The following is a 16,042-nucleotide window of genomic DNA, read 5'->3' on the forward strand; positions in this document are numbered from 1 at the left end:
ATACTTGGAGCATGGATTCGTGTTGATAGTATGGGTATTTTGTATGATCTATAGCAGTATGTATCCCACAAAATGGGCAAAATAATGACATGAGGCAAGGAGCTCTAAACACCAATCAACCACCTATACTATAGCAGGTCAAAATTTGGATGGTGATTATAAAAGTTGCTGAGTCTATGCGAGCTAAAGATGTATATGGGACTATATGGGACATAAAATGTATTTCCCAAACATGCATATGTAAAGAGCTCCCAGCCTCTATTTCCATACACTGTGGTTATAATTTGGTGCTCTCATTAATCTTCTTTCATGCAACATTCTGTCTAGTGTAGATATACTTGTGTCTGTATTCTAGGATGATGTTGGATTCTTGTAGTTGCTCGGACCTTCGTTTTGATATTTTAATTTTTTATTTTGTCGGACTTTAGACATATTCCTTTTCTAAAGTTTCAATTCTTCTTTTCATTTAATTTTCAACAACTATTGTTTTGTAGTGACATGTATCTCCATGCAACCATTGCGGTGGGTTGTTGGAGCTATTCTAGCAGTATTTTGGTCCTAAACCAAGGAAAATGTAATCCTAGTATTTTAGTCCTTATTGCAATAAATCCTAAATGAGGGTAAAAGTATTTTGAGCCGCTGCGGTGATTGGAGGCCTGATAGTGCCATCCAGATAATCAACTACAATTCATTGAGTAAAAATTGAGCAAAAGAGATTACATCTACATCGGAGCATCCCATGTACTACTGCTGAGGGATGAGGTCATCAATTTGTGGGGGGGAATGAAGGGGCAAATTGATGTGTGTGTGTGCCTATGGGCTTGGAGTCCTATGCAAGAAGTGTGTGAGTGTAGGTGTGCTAGAAGGTTCTAGTTAGGTGTGTCAAGTTGGTGTGATGAGTGAGTAATCATAGGAGGTGATTGATTGAGATAATCAGGGAGATGATTGTGGATCTGGGATCTACCTACTCTGAGGCAGTTGCCTATATATGTAACCACTCTTGGAATAAAGATTTACATTTGTGCCTCATTGCTTCTTCCATGGATTCACAGTTATGCTCTCACTAGATGTAATCTTTTGGCCTTTAAGGTCCTCAACAATTGCTGAGTTTTTATAAATATAAGTTCTTTTGTTCAATTTTTGCTCCATGAGGCTCTCAGTATAAATTGTTGTTAATTTTGATATGGCTTGCCCACCATCATGTGGCAACACTCATGGCCCCAACCTGTGACTCACTCTATAGGATTCTTGGTTTACAACTAGGAGATGGACATTGACTATGTATGTAAAGCCCAATGAGTCCAACAAGGAAAAATCTCAAAAGACTAACAATCTCTTAATGATGGACTATCCATGGCAGAGAACCACTATTGACCTCACACACACATAACTTAGAAAACATATGGATCCTTACCCTTGTCATATTTGACTTGGGTGTTGTAAGCAGTGAGAGCTTTGACATTCTCTGGTTCTTCTTCTTCTTCAGTTTTTGCTTCCTCAACAAGATTGGCTGAACATCTCTTCTTGGGATAACATTCCTTTTCAACATGTCCAAGTTTGCCACAAAAGTTACATTTCATTTTGCTCTTTCCCTTGAAGTTGCTTCAGCTGCTTCTGGCCAAATATGCCCCTTTTTTGTAATATGCGCCTTTGGGAAGGTCTTACCAAATTAATGGCAGTGTCTAATCCCTTTACAAAAGGTCAATCTTTTTGAACAAAAAAATCACCTTCACCATATAGATGCAAATTGCAAGATAGGAATTCTGAAAATCCTAATTGTTTGGCATATTCATAACTAGTTGGCTTCTCCCACAACCTCTTAACCGGGGTCTTCTTTACCTGGTACTTGGTCTTTGTAGTCTTCTTGGCACTTGAAGAAGAAGATTGAGAGTTTGGCATTTTGTCAAGAAATCAACATTAGCTGAACTTCAAAGAGCATTCTCTGATTTGAAAAAGAAATCTCTGAATCTCTGATTTGAATTCTAACTAGCATTTAGTGTAGCATCTATTTTTTTTTTAAAAGTCAAGAAGTGCATGTAGAAACAGAGTAACCTTGGAGGATCGCTACCTCACACCACAAGGCATCAACCAGAGGGCATTTGCTGTGTAATTAATGATCCTTGGGACTAGCAGACTCAATGCAAGTCTCAAACCAAAAAGAGCTTCACACCTCCAAGGGCAGTAGCATCTTCTCCACCTCCAAAAACATGTCTCCTTGAAAAATCCGACTGGTTTTTCTATAGGTTCTCCTCATTCCTTGGTCCATTTGCTCTCAAAATTCATCAACAGGTAGCCCATATGGTCACCTAAGTGTACCTCATATCATTTTTGAAATGGCGGCTCCAGCAGGCTGTATCATCAGAAATGGCATGGGATAGGGCGAGTGGAAGTATGGGCTATAGATGCCATAATCTTTCAATTCCTCTCAGGTGGAAGGGCACCTAGCTAGGGGAATCTACACGTGAAAGGGCTGGAGCAATGGTGGCTTGTAGGAGGAGAATGAGCTTAAGGAAATTCATGGAAGGAAGGAAGAAGAAAACTCCATTTGGGGAAGAGGAGAGAATCTAGAGGGAATCTTCAAAGAATCTCTTCAAAGGCACTAGAATCTTCAGCAAGCTTTGATACCACATGTGAATCCATGGAAGAAGCAATGAGGCACAAATGTAAATCTTTATTCCAAGAGTGGTTACGTATATAGGCAACTACCTCCATGTAAGTTTAGATCCACAATCATCTCTTATGATTATCTCAATCAATCACCTCCTATGATCATTCAATCATCACACCAACCTAACACACCTATTTAAAACCTTCTAGCACATCTACACTCACACACTTCTTGCATTGGACTCCAAGCCTATAGGCACACACACACACATCAATTTGCCCCTTTAATAACCACTCAGCCATTGTTGCTGAGTGGTCTATATAAAAATTAATAGCAGTTTGTACCGAGAGCTTCATGGAGCAAAAAATAAACAAAAGAGATTACATTTGTAAAAACTTAGCAATTACTGAGAGCCTTAGAGGCCAAGGATTACATCCAGCCATTGATGAGTGGTTATGAGCCTCATTTAGCAAGAGGATATTTGTACAACTCAATATTGCCGATTGCTCATGGCAAGAGGATATTGGTACAACTCAGTATTGCTGCCAGCCCCCAGTGTGTTGCATTCGAATTTTTTGGAGAGCCCATGGATGAGACAATGGAGAAGCCTAACATTGTGCACATCAAGACTCGGAATATGGCCTTCCCAACAAGACAAGAAAACTCTGATATGAAAATCCTTAGCTCCTCATCAATGTCTCCAAGGAATCCATAGACCACAACCATATAGAAGTCAGAGGTGTGGATGCCATTCAAGGTGGTGACATGTAGATGTGGGGGGAATCGATTGAAGGAATGAAGAGATTCCACAAGAGCGAGCATTTCAAGTTCTAACATGGTGAAAAGAGTTGGTGAGCAGTGAAATCGATGAGCCGAGGAGCAAATGAGTGAGGAGGGAGCATGTAGCAAAGTAGAGCAGGGGCGGAAGAGAGTTGGATGAGGGAGCATGGAGCAAAGTAGCAGAGCAGGGGCAGATGAGAGCAAAGCAGCCTAATGCCACAGACCTTATATATATTACAAAGCTCGAGCCACCATGGTGATTGGAGGCCGTGTGCATCCAAATAATCATGAGCACCGCCTTAATTAATCAAAATCTGAGGAGGGTGCCATCCAAAAAATCATGAGCCATTTTAAAGCAAATGCCAAATGCCAAATGCCACATTAATCAAAGTTTGAGCCACCGAGGATCAATGCTTAAATTTATTGCGTAGATGGAGCTTCATTAGCATTCTAGGCTTCATATAACTCTCACTTTTGAGCCTATTCTCATAGCTTCATTGGCATTTTAGGCTTCATATGACTCTCACTTTTGAGCCTATCCTCATAGCTTTAGGAGTAGCCCAGAAATATAATGAGTATCCCTATCTAATGCATATTCTAAAAAATGCATAATAGAGGAGGGGACTCAGAATTGGAAAAGTGTTTGTTTTGAAGCCTGAAAACTTTTTTGAAAATTCATGGAAATGAGGGTGCCATCCAAATTTAATCATGAGCCATTTTAAATGCAGGCCATTGTGGTGGTTGGCAATTAACTGCCAACCTGGTGAAATCTTGGGCACCACCCACCACTGACGATAGTGGCAATCAATTATGACATGGGTGGTAGTCATGAAGTAGATGCATCATCCTGGTAATTAACTGGTAATTAAATGGCATTTAACTATGGTAATAAACTACACTCTACTAAGCATGCAAGCCCGGTGATTGTTGGTAATTAATTGCACTCTACTAATCATGCAAGCCCAATGGTGGAGTAATTGCAGGCCATTGCGGTGGCTGGTAATTAACTGCTAGCACAGTGGCATCTTAGCCGCCGCCACCACAGACGTGGTTGGAAATCTTAAACGCCACCTTGGTGGAATCTTAGCCACCACCACTAGCCATCACCATCAGTGAAAGGTGGCAGTAATTGCCGCAAACATACATAATGAAGAAGCCTAATCACCTCTAATGACTCATTACCATGCACGATAGTACTACTACCTTTCATTCATCAAAATTTGGGCCAACCACCCCGATGGCTCTCACCTTGAGAGTTCCATTCCCTTCATTGTTCATATGATATCTGTCTCGACCGTTTCTTTTTCCCTTGCAGTTGGGCTACAAATTAAGCCTTCACTATTCCATTCCCCTCACTGTTTTGTCTTCTATCCCTCTCAACCATTTCTGTCTCCCTTGCACTCGGACTACAAACTTAAGCCTCCACTATTCCATTTCCTTCATTATTTCATTTTCTATCGCTCTCGACCGTTTCTTTCTCCCTTGCACTCTTCCTACAACTTCCATCCCCTCTCATAATGGATTCCCCTAAACACACAAACTCCAAAACGTGTTTGCACAGTTTGAAAGCTCCTCACATAATCTTTCCTCCCCCTCTGCACAGTCCGGGAACTCCTCGCACAATCTTTTCTCCCCCTCTGCAGCACAATGTGAGAGCTCCTCCTCCCATGATCTTAAAATTGTGACATATGGGAGCTCCTCACTCACTCTTCAAAAGCCTAATTTGAATGCTCTCAGCAACTTCACCAGGTTGGTACAAGAGGTGAATAGGAAGGAGGGACAAATAGTATGTCAAGGTCAGAAGATTACCATCATTGAATGCATGATTGAAAATGCGCTAGGCATTCCTGGAGGAATTTGCAAGCACACTTCTTGGAGAAGCAGTGGAAGAGACATGATATTCTAGATATATACCATAACGCTCAGATTAGTAAAGATGGTAAAGTCAAGCTTTCTAAATTGCAAACAGACCTCCAAGATGTGCTAAAGAAGACAATGCACTTCTTCCCTGATATGAGAGGAACCGTGAAGTTCTATTAGGTCCAAGCAGTAGTAGAGCAACTGGAAGGACGTGGTGTCTCTTTCTCAAAGGCGATCTCTAAGAGCACGATAACCAACTTAAAGAATTGCATGGATGCAAAATCCAAATTGTCAGCTCAGTCCGCTCGAGTTGCAATGCACTTGATGACATCTACCCTCAGAGGGATTTTTGAGCAATACGATAAGAAGATGTTTTAGAAGGTGACTTTTCTACAAGAGAGAGCCATCGATGCAGCAAGAAAGCACTACATGAGAAAATTCTCAAGGAGGGTGTAGAAGCTAAGGTAGAGGAGGCAGACGCAAGGGCCTTGTAGGCACGAGAGCAATTTCAGGCCGCTACAAAAATGGTCGACATGGAAATGGAGAGAAGAGAAGAAACAGAGAAGCACATCAATCAGCTCCGGGATAGGCTTCAAAATGTCAGAATAGATGGGGACATCGTGGAGAAAGACCTAGCAATGATGCAAAAGCATCTTGAAGATTAGAGAGCTGAAAAGGAGGCTTTCTACAAATGGCTCTGCAACATGTAGAACACATTGAACAATGAAAAGACCAGATGATGAACTAAAAAGGAAGAATGCAGAAACCAGAGCGGTGATGCAGGAGCTACGAGAGATTTAAGGCTAGGAAGGATGGGCCAAAGACAACCATGGTGGAGAAGACAATGAGGCAGCTCTCTGGGCCAAGAAGGATGTAGAGAGTAGCCACAGTGGAGCAAGTTGCAGTAGCCATAGTGGAAATTATTATGTAATACCACTCTTGCAATTTTGAAAAGTTAAGCACAAGACCCTACAACAAGATTATGATAAGGTTGTGCACGAGCTTGCAATGTCTTTCAAAAGTTTTGAAAAGCATTCTATCGTCATGAGAGGTTTTCAAACTAGAGTGGAAGTATTAGAAACGGCCCATCTTAATGCTATTGATCAATTTAAGCAGCTTGAGGAGCTGCTAAGGGAATCATATGAAGCTGTTGCATGGAGGTAGCAAAGAGTGGAGGAGCTGAAGGAGAACATCCGCAGCCTTAGGATGACGGAGGAAAGAATCAAGAAGAAACTTCTTCATGTATAGAGTCAGATTGTGGTATTGACGACCCCTATAGTTAAATCGGATGTCTATCATGTTATGCAGTAGGGTTTGAAATGCATTGTCTACCATACCCCCATCATAAATGATAGCATGATCCGATGGCCTACTTGCTACCACCTTGTGCATGTTTTTTGATTGGGGATGTTTGTGCATGCAAGGTCGGTATGTAGACTATGTAATGTGCCACTACCCAGGTCATGGACAGATCAAATGTGCCTGCTTGCTATAGCTAACTATAGTGAGAAAGTAGATGTTGCAGCTCAATTTGGCATTTGGGCAAAAATTTCAAAAGACCTGAATTGAAGAAGGCCAAGCCTACCAAGCGTGACCTGCGAAGAAAAGGAGCTTGAAGGGAGGAACCATCCCCCTTCAGGAAAGGAGCAAGAAGGGTCGAGCTTGAATCAGGAGCCTGAATCAGGGAGCTCAAAGGAAGGAAAGAGGAAGCGACATGAAGGGAGGGGCTAGGCCCCTAAAGGGAGCAACTAGCCCCCTTTAGGAAAGGAGCACGAAGGGCCAAGCTTGCAATTAGGGAGCTCAAAAAGGCGACTTGCTCAAAGCAATGTGAAGCCAACCCCTGAAGGGAGGCACCAGCCCCCTTCAAGAAAGGAGCAAGGAGGGTCGAGCTTGCAATCAACGAGCTCAAAAAGGCGACCTATTCAAAGCAATGTTGAATGAGCCCCCTGAAGGAAAGGAGTCTTTGAGATGCAATCTATGTAATCTGTATGTAATCTATTGAATCATTAATGTTCTCCAAAGCTTACTTGGGCAATGTATCTGTTCTAAGATATTAATTGCCACCAGTGTGGTGGTTTGCTTCTGTTATTATACAAGATGAATGGCATACAATTCATTCGTTTAGGATTTGTGGCCACCATCTTGGTGGCTGAAAGGGAATCAGCATAGAGGGGGTTATTTTAGTATAGAACGTTGCAACAATTTTAGGATAACATGGCGATAGTGTAGAATAAGTGGTCGCCAGCGCGGTGGTTGGTTGCAAACCTGTTGAAAACTAGGATTTGAACTGGCACCAATGCAGTGGTTTGCTTCTATTATTACAAGATGAATGGCATACAATTCATTCGTTTAGGATTTGTGGATTAGTTATGGGATTTCATATTTCTCAATGTAATTGCAGTTGTTAAGATATATATATATATATATATGTACACACACACATACTATAATGTATGTGTGTGTGTGTGTGTGTGTGTGTGTGTATCCAATATTAAAATATTTCCAAAGTGATTGAAGTGATGTTTTCTCATCTATGTGACTAGATAGTGTCCTTTGACAAGCCAGGGACCATAATGTGAGATGAAATATTTCGATTAAATTGAGTTGAAGATTTGAAATAAAGTGGGTGGATAATGCTAATGAGAGAGAAAGAGATGTCGCTGTGATGATGGTAGCACTTAGTACAGCTAGAGAATGCTCTGAGTCTAATAGTGTGCTTTGACAGTAGGCCAAGGACTGATGTTCTCAAAAGTTTACTTGGGCAATGTATCTATTCTAGGATATTAATTGCCACTACCACGGTGGTTTGCTTCTATTATTACAAGATGAATGGCATACAATTCATTCGTTTAGGATTTGTGGTCACCATCCCGGTGGTTGAAAGGGAATCAGCCTAGAGGGGACTGTTTTAGTATAGAACTTTGCAACAATTTTAGGAGAACATGGCAATAGTTCAGAATAAGTGGTCGCCAGCATGGTGGTTGGTTGCAAACTAGGATTTTAACTAGCACTAGTGCGGTGGTTTGCTTCTATTATTACAAGATGAATGGCATACAATTCATTCATTTAGGATTTGTGGATTAGTTATGGGATTTCATATTTCTCAATGTAATTGCATTTGTTAAGATATATATATATATATACATAAAATAATGTATGTGTGTGTGTGTGTGTATCCAATATTAAAATATTTCCAAAGTGATTGAAGTGATTTTTCTCATCTATGTGACTAGATAGTGTCCTTTGACAGGCCAAGGACCATAATGTGAGACGAAATATTTTGATTAAATTGAGTTGAAGATTTGAAATAAAGTGGCTGGATAATGCTAATGAGAGAGAAAGAGATGTCGTTATGATGATGATAGCACTTAGTACGGTTGGAGAACGCTTCGAGTCCAGACAATAAATTTTAACAGGCAAGGACCGTAATGTCAGACAAAAGATTCTATCTACATATATCTATATGTCTGTATATATCCAATATTATAAATATTTCCAAATTGATCAAAGTGATGTTGTACAAAGCTCCAAAGTGATCGAAGAGATCCAATATTATAAATATTTCCAAAGTGATCGAAGTGATGTTGTAGAAAGATCGTTGAAAGCTGCATGCTCTTCAATGCAAACGAATTGCATGCTCTTCAATACAAACCAGTGAAGGAACAACGAAGGAATAGACATGGAAAGCCACGACAACAATGAGATTTCTTCAACCTATTGTCATGCAAAAGATGAAGCCATTTCAGAAGGGGTCCCTCGGCAACCCGATGTCGTCATACATGAGATTGATTGATTAGACGAGGAACTTAGTGCTCCACACAATGTACAAATGATGCTATCCAACAAATGAACTTCTCCTTGGGCAAGTAACAAACAAAAAGGTTCTCACAATGCACCAAGTATGGATCATCCCCACTCACGTAAGAGTAACTTATATCTATCCACTTACAAGGCCTAGGGCACAAATAATGACTAGCAGCATTTGGATGTGGCTTTGTCTCAAAGCCCCACTTGATATCATCTCCTTGAAACACAAGCGCCTCCCTCGAAGGCAAATAGCGCAAGTAAGGGAGGTCCTCCAACAGATACAATGTAAAAACCAAAGCCGTGCCATGACTGCATTTAGCAAAAAGGCTTTTGCATTGGGACCGGTGCCATCTCTTGCCATTGAGGGAACAACAAATAAATTAACATGCAGAATATGTAACAACAAACACATAACTTCTCCCTGAGTACATGCTTGCCTCCTAATAAATTTCTCATATGTAAAATTTGTGTGTAATCCAAGATCACACAAACAAATTCCATGTCTTTCCAAATCGAAAGGCAATCTCAAATGAAATATTAATCCCAAATTCCTCTTCAACTTAGATATGCTATAGATTATGGATAATCATCTAAGTTAATAGATTATGAATAATCATGTAAGTTAATACATCAACAACCATGAAACAACCATGGCCATCAATTCTGCTTCCCCATAATCCATGCCACCCAACCCTTTTTATTTACCACCTACCACTAGCACAAAAATGCAATTGCTCATGTATAACCATTCCCATGATTTTCCTTGCTTTGCCTTGCTAGGTAGGCTTGATAGCTATGGCACTTCAATGCTTTAATTCCCCACCTACATTGAATTGAGCTCGTTTTGCCGCCATTGTCATTGAAACCATACCAACGTGGATGGAAATGCAAAATGGAGACTACCATAGGATTCGATGCCCCACAATAGGGTCACACACAATCCATATAGTTTTTCCAAGTTTACAAACATGTAGAGCCACCTTCTCCAAATAGTCCGCAAATATCCCCCCCTAAAAAAGGTAAGTGTAAATCCCCTCCCCATAGTTTGTCTTCCTAAGATCCACTCACTCTGGCACCTCGATGCTTTAATTTTCCACCTATCTTGAACTGTATTCATTGTCTTGCTGTCATTGAAACCAGATCAAAGAGGATTGAAAATTTAAGCCGAAGCCACCACAAAGTTCAACGGTCCATGAGAAAAGCAAACCCATTAAATCAAGCCATCCAAGCGATTGCAAAGCAACACCCAAGAATTACCTAATCAAACGCCACACACCTGACATTCTATGGTTAATCCATTTCATCACCACAAACACAAAATCCTTATGCATCAGTAATCATATAATTGAAGAGTCCAAATAGTAGAGACATATCTTCTTAAATATACACATCTTTCTTGCATTTGATTAATGTGGAAGCTCCAAGTTTCATTGCATTCTCATCCTCACATTTTTTGTATGCCCCTTGAGCTAATCCTCATAGAAGTACTCCAAAGTGCACGGCACATATATTTGAGAACCACACCCAACAAAAGAAACACCTGAACAATCTAAAGAATGAGAGCACTATCCACAAACTCTGTTTGCCTCCCTCGCACGAGTAGATTTGAAATTTGGACCTAAGGTAGGATTCACAAATAGGTGCGGACATCTTAGCAAAAATGATATCCACTTTCAAGAATCGGGGGATATATCAAGGTGGCTGAGCCTACTCCCCTCTCCCCTAAAGGTAGCTCCACGGTCAACTGCCTAGCAACAAATCCTGCATATCTATCCTTGTGCCTCAAGAAAAATGTATCTACCTATGGAGATCTTCCTTTAGATTTTTGCCACTTTGGTTCATTAGATATGTCCCTTGTGTCTGATACGGGAAAATCCTGAGATAGGCTGTGAGTAACAAGTCTTCGTCTTTGTAGTCGTACTCCATCAAACCTTCAAAGTATTTGTCCATCTAAGTGCCGCTCGGGGGCATTGCACCCCCTTCATCTTGTTGAATTAGTGCCTTTATCCCCTTGAACTCGGGGGAAGATGATTCTTCTTCCTCTAGGATCCATGGTTGATCATACGCCATTAGTTGAGGTTCACTTTCGGATAGCCTAAGCCACACCATTTCTTTGGATGAAAGCAAAGCCCAATGGGAGTCCAATGCTTTCGTCAAAAGATGTGGCTTAGGTTATCTGACAATGAACCTCAGCGAATGGCGTATAATCAACCATGAATCTTAGAGGAAGAAGAATCACCTCACCCCGACTTCAAGGGGATAGAGGCACTAATTCAATAAGATGAAGGAGGTGCAACGCCCTCGAGCAACACTCAGACAAATAAATACTTTGAAGATTTGATGGAGTACGGCTACAAAGACGAAGACTTGTTACTCACGGCCTATCTTAGGATTTTCCCATATGGAGACACAAGGGACATATCTAATGAACCAAAGTGGCAAAAATCTAAAGGAAGATCTCCACAGGCAGATAAATTTTTCTTGAGGCACAAGGATAGATATGCGGGATTGGTGCTGGGCAGTTGACCATGGAGCTACCTTCAGGGGAGAGGGGAGTAGGCTCAGCCACCTTGATATCTCCCCCCATTCTCGAAAATGGGATGTACTGTACTTACGGGGAATTGCATTACAAGTTGTAGAATCTGCTATCTCCATAATCATAAATCTTGATGCTGATCACAATAATGGGAAGTTTGATCAGTCAAATGATCGACCCTTCGAAATTCTGAAGTGAGGGGATCGAGATTGTAGAGAACTTTTTCCGCTTTAGGATTTCTCACCACAGAAAAATATCATTTGGTGGTGCTCACACGAGAGGCCATTTGTCAGAGGGTACCCCGACTTAGCCTTTGGAAGGGTTATCTCATCAACGCTTGATTGGCCGTTGCCATTACCGGGCTTGCGTTGGCCACTATTAAATCCATGTTCTCCTATGTTAGAGAGCATGGTATTGAAGCTAGGTTATCTTGGTAAGCATATGTGTGTGTGTGTGTGTGTGTGAGAGAGAGAGAGAGAGAGAGAGAGAGAGAGGGAGAGGGGGAGAGAGAGAGAGAGAGAGAGAGAGAGAGAGAGAGAGAGAGAGAGAGAGAGAGAGAGAGAGAGAGAGAGAGAGAGAGAGAGAGATCGGGAGAGGGAGAGAGAGAGAGAGAGAGAGAGAGAGAGAGAGAGAGAGAGATCGGGAGAGGGAGAGAGAGGGAGAGAGAGAGAGAGAGAGAGAGAGAGAGAGAGAGAGAGAATAAAATGTTAGAGAGAGAGAGGGAGAGAGAGAGAGAGAGAGAGAGAGAGAGAGAGAGAGAGAGAGAGAGAGAGAGAGAGAGAATAAAATGTTAGATCATAAATTCCATGGAATTCTCATCCTAGTATTGAAAAAAGGGAAAAAAAAGTGTAGAAGTGAAAAGAGGTGTCCTCAAGGTACTATTGGGGCCAATACAAGGAGCCTATACCTTGCCAAAGACTCTAGGGTGGTATGATATGTGGTCCAAAGACTCGTGTGTCATGTGTTGTATTGAGCCTGATGGAGAAGTCTTGTGGTGATGGGAGCTCGATGGGAGATGAGCTTTCTAATTCTCTTGTGGTGCAAGGGTTGCTGCCTAGGGCTTGCTACATGTTGAAGTCGTTAGGATTTTTCTAGCTCAATGGTGTCTAGCAGCAATCCTCTCAGCTAGCTAGCATCACTAAGTAGGGTAACTGGGGATCTGATGGGCCGAATGAAAACAATTAGGATCCTCTATGCTACAAGTTGCGGGTCTGGATCTTAAGAGGGACTCTCTGTATCTGCGAAGCTCGAGAAGAAAAATGCCAAGCATCTTTGATTTAGGAAGGTCATGATCCTAGAGAGTGGTCCAAAGCCATCTCTGAAGAGGGAGTGGAACCTCCCTTTGAGCTCCTAATGCAAAGTATAGTGCTTTGTCTCAGTCTGCAGGCAGCATAGTGTGTCCTCTCTTTTGTGCCAATCGTCCCCATCTTCTGGCCTCAATCCTCAATTGTTGGTGGGGTGAGGCGTGGATATGGCCAACACTTCAGGTGTGTCTTTGTGTCCGAGGCATATGATGAATCTGCTCTCTCATGAGGTGGCCTCTATAGAAGGCCATTATCGGGCCCGACGATGTGTATGTGTCCACTCAATGCTCACTTTGTTGATCAAAGGTGGCTTGCCATTTGTAGCCATATGTAGAGTAGTGTGGAGGTGACTAGTGTATCAATAGAACTGTACAATGTATCTTGTAGAATAGTGTGGAGGTGACTAGTCTATCAATAGCCATAGCTTCGTCCTTGTATTGTAGAGTATTGTAGAGTAGTGTGGAGGTGACTAGTGTATCAATAGCCATAGCTTCGTCCTTGACTTGTAGAATTGTACAATGTATCTTGCAACATCATCTCTCTAGTGATGCTAGGGCTGCGTATCTCCGTGTCAGTTATGCCCTTGCAACATCTTCACAATAGCCAAGAGTCTTCAAAACGGAGAAATGGAGTTCCGGTTCCAGTAAGAAATGGAAAAACTTGAAGCAACAATATCTACATTTATGTACAAATATACATATACATTTGTACATATTTCCATATATAGAAAGAGAGGGCGATTAAAACATATTAAACACAATTAAAAATTGGGTATTGTAGTCCACCGTGCATGCGTGACGGTCACACGTCACAAGTGACAGACTATACAGTCTACTATGCATACTTAAACATTCATCATTCAATACATGTCTTGTCTTGTGTCGTGACTACAGTCTACTTACAAGTGATAATAATAGACTTCAAAGTGAATAAGTGATCCATCATCGATGATACATCATACATCGTATGCTAGACATGGCCTATAAGGTGCACATGAAGGTCAAGGGTACTACATAGTGTGTTCAAAATAAGTGTGTCCTTATGGAGAGTATTCACAAGAAAGCTCGAGGGTGAATATTGTGTGATACGTATGAAAAGCCAAAGAGCCAAGAACAAAGGTATTTGCAAAAGGAAAAGTTCTCAAAGAGAGTAGCACATAGCATAGGTGTGACAACTAACACCACGATCCATTTAGCAAGTTTGGGACCCTAACAACAATAAGAAAAGAGAGATGGGTGTGATAGTTTGATAGGTGAGGCTCCAGCCTCCAACCATGAAAGCAAATGACACCCATGCACTTGCAATCTAGTCCTTGCATTTGTTGGGGAGCGATTAACATAATCTACTTAAACTCTTTAGACTTGGATAGTCTATTAGTAGATTCCAACTCAAAATGAGAGGCTGCAATGTAGGAGAATAAGGGAAGGACCCCTTGAGACCCCCCGGGTCCCCAGGAAAAGAAGAAGAAGAAATGCTGTTTTTGGGATCCAGAAACACTAAAACGTTTCAATGTTTTGAAGAGGCCAAAAGCATTGTTTTTGGCCACTATGGGCCCCCTTCATTGAAAATAGGGACTAGTGAAGGTAATCCCTAGATATATATGAGGTGACTTGCTCTACCTACTCTCCTTGGTAAGTGAATTCATGTGCCAACCTCTTTGCCTCTTTTGGTGAAGTGTTGAAGATCATGACCTTGGCCTTGCCAAGGTTCACCCTAACGTCTTTCTCCTCAGAAAGATCTTGTAGTGGATCCAAATGCCTCTGAAGTCGTTCTTGTGATTCGTAGATGAGCAGCATATCATCTGTATGTAGTAGGATGGGGATCATCACACTTGCTAACGATGCTCGTGGTCCTCCTAGTCTATGTATGAAGTTTGATACCTCGTTGATGTACAATCCAAAATATAGTATTGGTGACAAAAGGAAGCCTTGCTTCACATCACATATAAGGAAAGTATCCTCCATACCATCTCTCGGAGTACCCCCATGTCCAGCAATCTCCTCATCAGCGGGCGGGCCCATGGGACCATGTCAAAGGCCTTGTGGAAGTCCACAAAAGAACAGTATATCCGAGATCTCTAAGTTCTTCCCTCCTCGATGATGGCCCGAGGGTGAAAGTAAGGTTGAGGGTGGAGCACCTCGTTGAAATCCAGCCTGGCCTCTTGTTTTGTGTCAATGCTTATCAGTCCATTGGTTCACCTTTGTCGGTAGGATCTATTCGTAAATCTTGGCCAAATTATGGCCGCATTATTGGGGTCTGTGTTATCACCGGCTTTCAAGATGGGAACTATAGCTATAGTGTTGGAGGCCCAACTATGGGGAAATCCCTCACAAACTGCTCTAGTGAAAATGTGTATGAGAATGTTGCCAACATGTCCCTCATGTGTATGCCACTAGGTTGTCATGGTCTTGTGCCCTTCTATCTGCCAACTTGTTAATGGCTGCTCTCACTATGCAAAGGTGACAGTAGGTAGAGTCTGATGGGTGGATTTCAGGTGGGTGTGGGAGTGGTGGTTGCTCGAGGATGTAATAAAATTAGGTGGCATATGTACTCTAAGTCTCAGCTAATGCGATGGGTGGCCACAGGTGGGGTTCCTCCATGGCTCACCAAGCTTCCCTATTCTCTTATGCCAAGAAAAGCCTATAGAACTCCTCTTCAATCTTGGCTAGGTATGCTTGGTTCTTTTGTCATACAAGACGTTGGATGATCACCCTTCCTTGTCTGTGTGCATGGATTTCTTTATAGGGTTTGACTAGCTCCATTAATGTTGGGGACTGACCTGAATTTTTAAGCCCTAGAAGACCAACCTATCGTGCAACAAGAGTTTTGTCCATGCGACTAGGCTCTTAACTTAGTTGTTGGAGGTGAGACTTGGTCTCATCGCAGTCCTCATTGTACCAACTATTATATGAAATGGTACAAACGTATAGTCCTGGGAGTGGATGTGGTATGTGGAAAGGCAGTAGTGACAGATGTGTGGAGAGAGATTGCTAGTGCTGAGGTGAGTTTTTCTAGGGAGGCATGAGGGTTAATGTTAAATATAGAGTGGAAGACATGGGACATAGATTGAAGAGGTCTTTCGGGGAAATGGTCTATAGGATGTCGTCGTGGGATTTGGCTGGATGGCGTAGGAACAAGTGAGGGTGA

This window comes from Dipteris shenzhenensis, chromosome 2 (genome assembly GCF_047967505.1).
Source record: "Dipteris shenzhenensis isolate YYH24624 ecotype China chromosome 2, Dip_SZ_1.0, whole genome shotgun sequence".
NCBI lineage: Eukaryota > Viridiplantae > Streptophyta > Polypodiopsida > Gleicheniales > Dipteridaceae > Dipteris > Dipteris shenzhenensis.